At 30.1% G+C, this 14,311-nt stretch overlaps 1 protein-coding gene and 1 non-coding gene across 2 annotated transcripts in view; one reads left to right on the top strand and one right to left on the bottom strand.

The window, feature by feature from the left end:
- The window catches only part of LOC146141301 (caspase-7-like), a 199,967-nt gene that overhangs the window by 78,930 nt on the left and 106,726 nt on the right, over positions 1-14,311 (top strand). The gene's annotated exons all lie outside the window — the stretch shown is intronic.
- Trnat-ggu (transfer RNA threonine (anticodon GGU)) lies at positions 13,841-13,914 on the bottom strand. Its single transcript has one exon. It is a non-coding gene; the product is annotated as a tRNA-Thr (tRNA).

Genomic DNA, 14,311 nt, shown 5'->3' with positions numbered 1-14,311 from the left:
TAAAGGTAAACGTTTATTGTTAGGGTTTTAAATGTTAACGTGCACACTTAACCTTTACCGTTGTTAACTATTTTAGGCGGAGTCTCATATTAAAATCTATAAGCCATGCAACACTAATACAGTTTATAATTGGTAACCACATTATGTGCAGATGCCTTGCATATTTAAATTAAAAGCTTTTTTATAACTTTCACAGTTTATAACTTTACCTGCTTCGAGCGAGTGGAGATACACAAGTGCTGACGTCGATTGACGAAGAATCTCAAGAAAACCAATGTTTAAAACATCAAAAACGTCTCCTTTGCCGATTTGTGCATTTTTTACATCAACCCATTCACTTGGCTTCAAAATATACTGAACAAATTCAGCAGATAAGTATTGTTACCAGCTTTATTTAGTTATGATATTCATGTTATACATACATTGTGGACTGTTATGTAGCAAAGTTCCATAACAAATGCAATCGCTTTCTTGTCATCAGATTGCTTAAAAAATAAACAAAATTTGATTTTTCAGAACCCAAAGTGGTCAAAATTAATTTAACACCCCATAAAATCATTACTCCGTGAGTTTTAATTGAACTTGTTTTATATAGATCTGTATAAAACTTTTAAAATAGGTCAAGTAACAAATACCAAATTATAAAAGTATTACCAGAAATTTTGTTGGGTTTAAACTACAATTTTTCGTTTGTGATTTAGTTACAAACAAAGCAAAAGAGAGTCAAGATTGAATTAGCCAAAAGTAGTTCTGATCCAATCAGATGCAAAATTTTCATTAAATTGGTAAAATAGTTCCGATCGTTCACAAAAAACGATTTTGCGAAAATATGTAAATTTTTCCAAATGGCCCCCTGTGTGAACTTTCACGTTAGATATTTAGGTACATTGTTTTTCAGCTCACGTGTAAGATTTATGAGTCACTGTCCTTGCACCAAGAAATAAAAAAATTATATAACAATTTAGATAAAAAGCAAATTTACAAATCTCAAAGAAGTAACTCACCACAGACAAGATATCATAGAAGCGGACAATATTTGAGTGTTTAAATTTTGCGATTGAATCAACTTGTGAGATGTTATAATGCTGAGGAATAAGTATTTTAGCACACACAACGTCATCCCCATTCAAACTACGAGCACTAAAAACAAAAAAAGTATGTTGTAGTAAGATAACTTAAACTTTTACCACCAACTTTGGTGTAAAGGAATATTAGTACCAGTCATAAAATATGCAGATTATTAACAGTTTGCTTCTTTTTGATTGTTAATATGTGAGATGTTAAAAAGATACGTAATCATTATTTAAAATACAATTTTTTGCCAGACTTAAAAAATACTGCTTGCAATGATAACAAACTTCTAACACATAAAGGTTAGCAGTCTTTCCTTCGCTGAATAACGTGTGCAATCTATAGCGTCTGTTGAAGCTGAATTCCGCCAGATTTTCTAAAATTAAAACAGAAATGAATATAACGATTGAATTAAAGCATTTATTCGACTGGCGAGGAATAAATCAATTATCACAATTATCTCTCTGACCGTAAAACTTCAAATTAATTTATTCATCTTTAATGAATTTTTTAGAGAATCTTTGTTAAAACAGTGCAAAAATTTACATAAATTTGAGTGAAATGAAGTGTGTTGTTTCTCAAATGAATCGACTAAATGAGCAGCTTAAACTTATGCATTTATGAACAGAAAAGGCACGAGCGGCACGGTTTAATTATATTCAAAGCCATCAAGCTGTGGCCTCTTAATGACCAATACATAATTTTAACTTACAACAAAATTACAAGTTTTGGGCTGTTTCTGAATAGGAACATAAGCCTCAAAAAGAGCTATTTCGAGCACATTGAGATACAAAGCATTCAAATAATACCTTCAGTAGTTTTACTTTCTTGGTCTGTATCACACCAGGATTCTATAGAAATTTCTAGAAGTAAAACATGTTTTTACGAATATGTGAATGTAAATAAAATTCGGGGATATACCTTCAGAGCGTTCAGGTATTATTGGTATTTCCTTTTTCTTCAGTTCATCAACAGCAGAATGAATGGTTGCTATTAATAAACACCAAATGGTTAAAAAACACTTACAATCCTTTATAAAATTAATTGTACTAAAGCAATTTAAGAAACAAAATAAATGTGAACCATCAAAACGCACTTACTAAAATTGTTTGCCTCAAGCCAGCAAACAAACACTCTGTATTTCTGTTCCTCGATGTCATTTTTGTAATTATACTCAAAAACCGGTAACTTGTCTCCTTGGTCCAATTTCCCGCGCACCAAGTCTTTCCAATTTGCTATGTCATAGCTACGAATGAATTCATATACAAACAGGGCACGGTTTCGACCTGAAAATAATTATTTTAACTTGTTTAAGAAGTCTAAGAATTAGACAATATCACAACGTCTTACGTTTTCGAAGTTGGGTGAACTTGATTGAGGCAAATAAACCTTCTAAGGAAACTTCTTGTCCTAAAACTTCTTTCCTGGTGGACTCAAAGATTTTACTGTCAGTGTTCGAACCTGAACATATATCAGAAAAATTTATGTCTGTTAAAGCAAAAAAATTTGACACTTCTAAACACACCTTACCTACATACTTGCACCAATAGCGAGCCAAACCACTAAAATCACCGTTTGCTCGGTGGTTGTCAATTTCCAAATCGTGAAAACCAAGTTTGCGCAAATACTCAGACCACTTGTGATAACCAACTTTTGGATGTTCTTTTGTTAAAACATCAACAATATTTTCTTTAGCCTTACTTAATGCAACACTTTAAAAAAGAAAAAAATGCCTTTAAAAATATAAACTTGTTAAAAAAACATTAAACAATTTTTACATTATTTTAATTCATTGTAAAACTACAGTAATTCCAGAAAGCAAATGTTTATTTTTTAAGAAGCAGCATTTAATGTAATACTAACCTTGTTGCAGACATGACCTTTCTCTCAGCTTGATAAACCAAGAAAGCTAATAGTTAAAAAAATAAACAACAAGCTGCAAAAAATAAAAAAATAAATGAAAAATATCATAACAATGGAAAACCATGTCAAACGTTACTAAGCACATAGCATAAAATTGCAGTTTGCAAGGCACGAAAACAAAGCATAAAATAAAAACACATATTGCGGTTTCAGTAGCATCTCGCTATATACAGGCCAGTATAACTCGTTGTTTAAAAAATAAATAAAAAATACACATCTAGTAAATACTGATATAAACTCTTATAATATATAAGGAAATTTATAACATAGAAAAAATCAAGTAACAAAAGTGTAAGTTGGAACAGATCATGATAAAATAATATATTAAATACTCATTTAAAAGCAAGGAAACAGAAAGTAAAACCAACTGTTTTACATTTTCAGTAACAATATATTAAATCCCATCGATCAATTCATATTCGTATAATGGAGCAAAAATAAAAGAAAACATGACCACAACAATAATGACGTCTGTATGCTTTCTTAGTTTTCTACAAGGGCCAAAGTCCAAAATCATTTTTTTTTCTTAAAAAAGCTTTCTTTTGCAAGCTTCAGGATGATGGTTATTGTGGGGCCTGAGGTTGTATTTCTGTAAATTAAACATCATTAATTGTTATGATAACTTATTTGTTTAATGTTTGTGCTTCAAATTTCCTCATGTATTATGTAAACATATAAACATTGATAATAACAGTCATTCAAAAACAACGAGCTTTCAACTCGTAAAAAAAGGAAAATTTTTTTTTAAAGCAATATTAAATTATAGAATTGAAAACGTTATTGCCAAGCCTTTACCAAGCTTTTAAGTTTTCAGTCAAGTGCGAAAAGTTTGCAGTGTTCTAATGTAACTGAAATTAATTTCCCCTCGGTGAAGTTTACAAGGGCATAGAAATTATTACATTTCCTACAAAGTTACCAACAATATATAAAGAAATCTACCTTTTATGAGCAACCATCAAAAAAGGAATGGTTGCTATATAATCATATTTAAAATGCGAAAGGTGACAACAATGAGCTTTTATATTGCAGTAAAAAAAAATCATAATTTTAAAATTCTTTAAAGCACTATTAATTGTTATAGAAAAAAGTATTTGCCGAGTTTTAGAGTTTTTAGTCAAGTGCAAACAGTTCTAACTGAATGAAGAAATCTACCTTTTTTGAAAAAGGCGTGGACCACTTTGACGTCACAGCGCTCCGTTGGTTTAAACTGGAGCATTTTGCCAATTAATTCAAGAGCTTCCTTTTTCTTCTCCAGGGAAATTTCACAGTCAATATCTGGCCAAGGATGGTAAGTAATAATAATAAGTAATGTTATTCAAAGAAACCGTGATTTAGTGGTTGCAATGACATTGTAAACCTCAGTTTAGGTTAGGCTTGGTTATGGATTTTATTTTGGTCTAAAGTTGACCAAAGAGTGTGCTAAATGTACAAAGCAATTTTGATGGATTAATAAATTGTTAAGAAACATTATTGGCAAAACATAAAACTGGTACAGCAAAAACTACAGATGTTTTTATTTTTTTAGTATTTTAGCAAATTGTTTTTGGCAATTTTTCTCGTTTTTTGTAGTTTGATGTCTTCTTAACCTAATGAATTTTTTAAATAAAACAAAAAAACCTAAAACAGCAAAAATACAATTAAAAGAGGTTTAAACCCTACTTGCCACAAAGTCAACGTGAAACAACAGGTTTATTACGTCAAAATAGTCAATGACAATGGCAACTTCCTTGGATTATAAAGTATTTTTACACTTATAGGGATAATGGGATTTGTGATAAACATTACATTACCAATTTTTAGTTAACTCAAGTGGATAATCATTAAAGAAAAATTACCTAAACTTATTTGTTATCTACCTTCTAACTCCAGTGTTGGTGCTATTCCATCTGTTACTCTGCCGCGGTGACGATTTATGCCTCCAAAAGGATGACCTTTTCCATTGGTCAATGCAAAGTACCACATTATTCCAAAACTGAATATGTCGTAGGATAAATTCTAGAATAGAAAAAACAGATTTTTATTATGGAATGAAGATATGCAAAAATCCTAAAATTACTTACAATAGGTTTTTCTAAACAATTACCATCATCATCTATTTTAAAAGCTTCAGGGGGCATAAACATTTCTGTGCCATAAACACTTATTTTTGCACTTGATTTTACTTTATTCCTTCTTTTTAGACTAATTCCGAAGTCGCCTATTTTTACAATAGCTTTCCCAGCTTTGTCGGTGACAAAAAAGTTGCTTGGCTTTATGTCTCTGTGAACTAAAGCAATTTGTTAAAAACAGCTGTTGCTTGAATTAAAGAATGCAACAAATTATAACAAGGGCCCACATGAAATAAGCGGGATTTAGATAACTTACTAATGTCTTCAGAGTGCAGATAATGTAATCCTAATGTTGAGTGTTTCAAAATTTCCAATCGGGAAATGGGCAAAATATCCTGAATGTCAGTTCCATCAGTTACCTTTTCACCGCTTTTAATATCAATCCAGTTTTTGGGTTTTTTTATGTACTAATACAAAAAAGCATTGTTGTTAATGGCTTCGAACAATTGAATATTAAACAATGAAAAAAGCCAAATGTAAAAGTTTAATTTGGTCTATATTTTAATACATACATCTTCAACTGTTGTACAACAAAGCTCCATTACAAAGGCATAAGATTGATTAAAATCCTGAAACGCAGAAAACAATTCCCTTGAAACTATTGATATTTGAAGAAATTTTGCTAAAACTATTTTTCTTTTTTCAATTCAAATCTAAAATAAATCACCTAAATGTTAATACTAACTACCCTGAAAAGAATTTCCTAATGACTTTTGAAGTATTCGTTTTATAACTTTTTGCATGTAAATCAAAATAATTAATACTCACCATTGACCAAAGGCCATAATAATGAACAACGTTTGAATCCTTTAAATCTAACAACAACCTTTTTTCATTAGTGCTCTCACAAATATTTTTGTTAATGATTTTTGCACAAAGTGGTTTCTTTGTTTCATCACTTTTCTCGTGGATGCTGAAATCAGTTTTGATAGGCGTAATAAACTCCTAATATGTCAGCAGTACGATTTTAGATTGAACACATCAATGTTAATTTGTTATATTAAAAAGATTTTTTGCTGATATAACTTTTTATTAGACATAATTTTCATTTTTTTTAATATTTTTCACATTAATACATTTTATATTATAGTAGAAATTAAACAAACTTACGTGTAAACCTTTACGGACACATTATCGTCATAAAATGGCCCTCCCTTCATTGAAAAACGGTTATTAAAGTCATCTTCATTTTGCTTTGGTTTTATTTGGTCCTTGAAAAGAAGAAAAAAGTTTTTTTGTTTAAAAAACATTCGACTTGGTACCGTGATACGGAAATATTACCGTTTTAACAACATAAGCAGGTGTTTCAAACAGAAACAAATATAGACATTTTTAAATTATATCAAATTAAAAAACATGTTCCCTTACTTCTCTCGTAGAGGGTTCAACAACTGCATCAGATTGTGTATTTAAACTCCTGCCACTGTTAGGTAGGGTTGCATCCACATTTTGTTTCTAAGATGAAAAAATCTGCTGGTTGGTAGTTCCTCATATTCATTGTGAATATTCGTTTATAGAAGTAAAACCACAATTTCTATAAAGCCCTATGTCAGATGCAAACTGAGATAGTTACGGCGAAATGTATTTCCATTAATGACAGTTTTTTATTATTCTTTTTATTGTGATGCCAGTCACTACACTTTGTTTAAAAAGTTTTTTTTCCCAATTTTAATGACTTTTACAATAATCTCGGCTAACAATGTCTTGCCGATCCCGACTTTATGTTTGTATTTTAAGATGGTCATGAATGAATGTGATTAATTTTTTGACTGGATAAACTTTTAATGCATGGATTATGACAATAAAAATGAATGATATGTAAATCTAATAACTTTGAAACTTTGTTTGCCTATTTGAAAGGATTGACAGTGTTGTTATATTAACCAAGCTACATTTTTACTTGTGTTTGAGGACCTTAGGAATGTTGGATCAATAAAAAAATAAACTTTCTGATTAAATACACTTACATCCACAACTGTGCTTATTAGTTTGCGTAGCTCTTTATGGTTTTTTTGTGATACTTCACCCTGCAATTGTTGCCCTGCAATAAGCTTTTGTAACAGTTGATTCGAGTTTTCCTCATCAAAGGTCGATTGCCCTCCCTGTGTAAAATAGACACTTTTTGAAGTGTAAATATAAATAAGTAAATCTTTATAAAGATTTCTAGAAATAGGTACTCTATATTACAAAGACAACTTTTAGGATAATTCCCTTAAAACAGCATGGAAGACGAACCCTGGCCTATATTTTAGTTATGAAAATGTCAACGCGACTTTATTTAAAAGTTTAAGACTAAACATTTAGCTTGAGTACTTGAATTTCCACTGTTGGGTTGGCGGTTGTCAGCATTTAACTTCTAAGTTTAACACAGTAAAACCTTACAAACTTCTATTTCTATCAGGCTTGTAAATGTTTATACTATTAAAATTAGTTGCAAAAGTTTTGATATTTAACAAGTGGCCACAAGTAACAGGTCTTGTTAAAGTAAGAAAAGACAGAATTATCGTAAACTATTGATTAATAGTAAGTCAAAGATTAATAACAAAAAATGCCCATTTTTTTTCCACTGATGCCAAGAGAATTCTATTATGAATAAAGAGCAAGCAGTGATGAAATAAAACAAGCTTAACTTTTTTTATTAGTTAAGAAAATGTATTGCTATATATATATATATATATACGTTAAAATAATGTCTTCAATGGGTGAATTTCCTGCTTTCCATATTATTTTCTTGTTTGAAAAAACAAAAATGTCAAAAACGTTTTTAGTCTTCGGCTCAAATTCGAATCGGTTCATTTCCAACAGTTTTAAAATTGCACCCTTAAAATCACCTCAACTTTTTATGAATTTGGTATTTTGCGGGTACTTTATGAATATTCAACTTGTAAATTAAGCATATTGCAGATACAATACCTATATTTGAATATAACTAAGTTTCTTTTTTAGTTTTGTTAGTATGAACCATTGACATACTCAAATTATCATATGCGGCCCTAAGTAAGACTTGAGTTTGACAAAAAAACAATTTAATACCAAGATAAAATTACAACTAAATTACCGAAGAGCCGTCCATAGTCGGTGGGTTCTCGCTGCTGCTACTTGGTGAACTGTTGTTTGCATTTTCATCACATACATTGTCAGTGCTCTGGTATATGGCAAAGTATTTATGATATATAAAAAAAACAAAAAAACGAATTTATCTTATTAAGCCAAGCACGTAACAGTTTGTGTAGCAGTATCAAACGCAAAAGTTCTGATTATCAGTAAATGCAATAGCACTTCACAGATTAGTAGTTTGAAACTACCGGATTTTTGTTCCACTGATGCCAAGAGAATACTATTATGAATAAAGAGCAAGCAGTGATGGAATAAAATGAGCTTAACATTTTAAATAGTTAGGAAGAAGTATTGGTGTATTGTTGGCTGCAAAGACCAGGTTGCTGTGTGAAAAGTATAACTTACAGGATGATGTGTTCCAGTGGTGGTTGAACGTTCGTTGCTGTTAGATGAACTGTTTTCCGAATCATTGTCACTTTCATTGTTATCCGCCTAAATTAAAAATAAAATGGTGACATATTAAAGGCCCGGTTTATTACGACTCAATTTCGAGTCCATCGTAAAATTATAACAAATAAAACATACAATCACTACTAATCAAGTCAAGTGGTAAAACTGAAAAATACCAAGTTTAGCCTGGACAATGTCAAACATGTTGTCAGTGTATATAAATAAATTGAATAAATTAGCAATGGAAACAGTTTTTTTTACTTTGTGACTAGTTCAATAAATTTATATTTTCTTGGATGCTATTTCATTCACTAATCTTGTGCTTTAAAATAAGTTTAATATGTATAATTACTGCCAATGCTTATTTTGTTAAATCTACTTTTCCCAGTCCTATTTAATGTGATAAGAAACATGTAACTGAAATGTAATAAGAAAAATTATGGGGAATAAAGCATTTTTTACAAATATTTAGTCATGTAAATATGCTTTTGTAAAAAAAAGCAGTTATTTACTTTTTTATGTGAGAATGTTCATAATATGTATCCTGGTCTCTTAAAAGACACCAAAAATAATCGGTCAATATATTACCGTTCCATTAACATATATATATATATACATATATGTTTTATTTATTAAAAGTTTTTTTTTCCTTTTGGCAAGCTTTTATGGCTAATCGGTTAAAAGCGCTGGTGTAGTGAATAACTCTACATAACTATATAGCGGTAGCTTTATGTCACAACCGAATTCTTATTGTGGTAAATAATTGCCTTCTTCTTCAAAATACACAAAAAATAATGTGATAGAATAATCATTTTCACCTCTACCTCTTTTTATCAAAAAGTGCATTCAAAATAGATGGAAATAAAATATTATTTTGTGCTAAGTAAAGTATGTGTTTAATAAGCTGTTTTACATTTATTTTCTGAATTTGTTGAAGTTATTCATTGAGTTTGACTATAAAGATTCTAGAATTTTTTTTAAATAAAGCTAATATAAAGTTTGGTAAACTCTTAAATAAAACATAAATAATTACACTTGCAGTAAAATCGTTCTGCGAATGACAGTTATTGGTATGTAACTTATAAAAATCAGCTGTATCAGTATATAAAACAAACATACTTATAGTTGTGTATTTAGTATATATACATACATTTATATGCAGAAATCTTATTGTAAACTGGTATAAAAAACAGAAAATAACATCCCAAAACTCACTAAAAATACAACGACGTGCACTGAATAACAATTTTCTTCTAGTTTTGTTTACCTTGGTATACTTAAAGCACTAACAAAAGGTTTTAGATCCATGATTAGATATAATATCATCAAACAGTTGCAAAATCACATAACATCTACAACAAAATAATATATATTTTTTCACTGAGACCAATCAAAACGAACATTACAAAATTGAGAATTCTACCAACTATTAATTTATGTTGTTTGATCTTCAGTTAAAAGAGTAAGTATATTTGAAAAAAACCCTAAAATGTTTATGAATGGTTCACTGAATATTAAGTTATTTGTTATGTAACAAACTACCCAGTGAATAACAAGGATAGAGTGTAACTAAGTTACCAGAGATATTCATGGTAAGAGGGTTTTTCGCTGTGTGAGATTAAAATATATAACTTACAGGATAATGTGTTTCAGTGGTAGTTGAGTGTTCGCTGTTCACAGATAAACTTTTTTCTGAATCATTACCACTTTTGTTGTCATTCGCCTAAAAAAATAAAATGGTAATATAAGTCAGGTAGAATAATTAAAACTAAACAAAAGAAAACAGTTTCAAATAACATCTTTGTTCCAAGTCGTCAAACATACAATCCAAACCAAATCATGTTAAGGTATTCATGAGTGTTTGTCCGTAAAATAACAACTATGTACAAGGCTTGAAGTGCCCGGTACAACACATGTGTCAAATTATGTCATTGATTTGTCACATTTGGTGCGTAAGCCATCAACACTTAACTTTTAAAGTTTTGTAATGAATATATTCCAACATTTAAATTTATGATAATAGTAATTTATGTTTTATAATATATAATCATTTGCTAGAGTATAAGTATTTATTTTTAACAATGTAGTCATAAGCTATAGCGAAACTTTTACTGTAGGTAAAGGTAATAATTTTTTTCAACATTTTATTTAATATATTTAATAAAATTTTGGAATTTTATTTGTAAATTTGCCAAAAAACAAGACAGGTAGACGAATAAGTTATCGCACGAAAAATTGGTGCTGGTTGGGCTTTTATCTTTTTTCCAACACATTAGATGGACAATCCAAACAAAACGAAATTATATATGTATGTAAGTGTGTTGAAATATCTTATTTACACTTACTTGACTTGTAGTGGGCTGTTCCTTAGTTGCATCAGCTTGTGCACTTGAAGTTCCACTTTTAGGTTGGGGGTCGTCAGCATTTACCTAAAAAAAAAAGTTGAACACAATTAAATATCACAAAAATTATATTTCTATCAGGCTAGTATTTTTTTACAATATTAATAATCAGTTGCAAAAAGTTATTATATTCAACAAACGGAAACAATTGTGAAAATTTTACAGTTTGTAAAGGTAAATACTTTTTTTCACAATCTGATGCAATACGTGATATAAGATTATAAGCAGACAATATTTATGGTCCAGTTTTAGGTTTTCTTCAAAAATTGTGCAAGTAACTGGTCACGTTGAAGTAAGAAAGGCTATAAAACATATTAATATTCCACTGAAAGCCATTGTGTGTACATATGTTTCATTGAACGTTAATCTTAATAACAATAAGTCAAACATCAATAACAAAGACCTGCCTTTTTTTTATTCCACTAATGCCCCCCATAGAAACAATTTTGCTGTGTATAAAAGAGCAAGCAGTGATGGAATAAAACAAGCAAAACATTTTAAATAGTTAAGAAAAAGTATTGGTATATTGTTGGCTACAATGACCAGATATTAAAAGATAGAACTTACAGCATGCAAATGTGTTTTAGGAGTAGTTGAATGTTCGCTGTTCACTAAAGAACTTTTTTCCGAACCATTATTACTTTCATGGTCATCCGCCTGAGTTAAAAATAAATTGTGACATATTGTAGGTCCGCAGTATCAAGACTCAACATCACAAAAAGTTTGAACATATAACAAGATAAAATTACAACCAAATTACCGAAGAGCCGTCCATAGTCGAGGGGTTCTCGCTGCTGCTGGGTAAAGCTTCATTTGCATTTTCACCACTTAGATCATTATTATCAATGCTCTGAAGGATATAGTTAAGTATATATGATATTATACCTAAGTGAATAATGTCAGTCCAATTTTATAAATTACAAGAATATACAGACAATCTATGTGACTCTGTTTTAGTTATCTTTTAAAACATTCCAGATTACAGGTCATGCTAAAAAACCAAAAGCACTATTTTTATTGTCTGTAAACGACAACTACCAACTAGAAAAAGCCCCATTTTATGCAACATAAAGAGCATGCAGTGATGTCAAAAAACTCAACTTTCTGAAATAACTAGTTTTTTGTTTAACATTTCAGGTATAACTTACAGGAGGCAAATATGTTCCAGTGGGAATTTCATATCCGTCACTGTCAGATGAATTATCGCTTGAATTGTCATCATTTCCATTGTCATTAGTCTAAATGAAATCAAATTTGATAAAAAAAATGTGATCTAAACAAAGGACAACATCACAAAAATATAATCATGTATAAATTGATATAAGTATATATTTCAAGAATAACAGTTTCCCAAATAAAGCAGAAACTAACCACTTTCTATTTTCCTCTTTTGACATAGTTTTTTGTTGTACTTTCAATAGTTTTTGTTAGTGGAACCTTTACTGTATTGTGTATATTTGGACATTTAAACAATAGGGTATGTTTTTAATTAATTATTTATATATAATTGGTTTGTCAGTATTTAAATTAAATTTTTCTGCTATTTAAATTGCTTTTGTAAAACTAGACAAGAAAAACTATGTTGTGCAAAGGTTGATCTTGACTTCTTACATATATTTTTATCCAAAGCTAGTCAAGTGTTTTTGTTTTGGGCTTTGTACAAGGTTTTTATATGATTTCTGTGCAGCTGTACCCTCCAACTTGTTGTTTTCAATATCTTGATAGTTTACATTATTACGAGCATGCGCAAATAATTTTTGTTTGATCAGTGCACCCGCCTCTTTAATAAGAGATGCTTTTTTAAACCAAACACTCCTAAATATTTTATTTGCCTTTTTCTGTCTGTAATTTTAAACTTTTTTAAGTTTGATTAACATTGAGAAAAAAACATTTTTTAATGAGTTTTTCCTTTAATTATTTTGTAAAACAGACAAATGACAACTGAGCGTTATTCATGATTGTTGAAACAAGAAAATAAGTAAGCGCAACGCCTCACTTTTCACTAAAGTAGTTGCTCAGATACGCTAAAAAAAACTGTGACAAGTTTTTGTTACATTTGTCTTATTAGTATTAAACTCTGTTTTACTAATATTGTGTGTGTTTTCTTTTGGACCCAGCCTTATGCAACGTTTTTTGTTTTAAATGAGACACTTTTAAAAAATAATTCAACAACCACAATTTTTTTTATTCCTTGTTTAAACGCTTTAGCTTCCATAAAAATAATATACCTTTACCGTTTTTATAAATTGTTTAGTTTGAATTCAATTTTATGTGTATGTGCTAGTAGAGAATAGCAAATAAATATATCACAAAAAAATGAATAACATTTTAGCCTTTGTAAACTACTTGAAATATTACTGATACATTTACTCACTTCATCTTTCGTCTGTGTTAAATAAGCAACAGTCAATTTTTGAGTTGGCACTGTAATGGTGTCCTGTAGGTAACGCTTTACCTTCATTTTAAAATACATAATTTTAATATGACACCTAGAATTTTTTTTAAAACAACTTGTATAGATTTAAGTATATATAAGTAATATCTCAGAAATCATTGCTTCAATACAATTTACCTTCTTTTCAGACTGTTTTTGGTGGCTGATTTTTTGGATTATTTTATTAGATATATTTCATAATCATATTAAAAATATCAAACAAATTTACATATTTTTTGGATAAAAAAAACATCACTTATACAAATCCAATGAAGAAGCAGAATACATTGTGATCATAACTATTTATTTAATATATCAAAGTACACAAAAAGCAACTGCAGACTCACCGAATATGTCGATCAATGATGCAAGCAAGCCAGGCTAGAAAACCAACTAGTCTGCAGTGAGGTTCGAACTCACGACCTCGGTCATACCGGGACCGTCGCTCTACCAACTGAGCTACACAGACTCAGAGGGGAGCAAGGCGATAAACTACTATAGCACCGTTGCCTGCTGCGTCATGTTCGTAAACTAGTCTGCCATGTGGTTCAAACTCATGACCTTGCCTGCTCTGCTTGCATCATTGATTGACAGATTCGGTGGGTCTGCGATGGCTTTCAGTGTACTATGATACAGAAGCCGCAATGGTTGTTTAAAAAGCAGCTTCAGAAGGGCTAGATGACAGTTGTTGAACACATATGTGCATGTATCTTTCATGTAACAAAGTATATTTACTTTTTATGACCAGTAGTAGCCTGTTGAACAGCTTAATCAACTAATAAAAAATTGAAAAAACATCAAGTTACCGAAGAGCTATCTGTAGGTAAAAACTTGCTGCTTCTTGGTGAAGTCTTGCTTGCGATTTC

Source organism: Ascidiella aspersa, chromosome 6, assembly GCF_963924565.1.
Source record: "Ascidiella aspersa chromosome 6, kaAscAspe10.2, whole genome shotgun sequence".
NCBI classification, from domain to species: domain Eukaryota; kingdom Metazoa; phylum Chordata; class Ascidiacea; order Phlebobranchia; family Ascidiidae; genus Ascidiella; species Ascidiella aspersa.
This window is presented reverse-complemented; position numbering and strand designations above follow the sequence as displayed.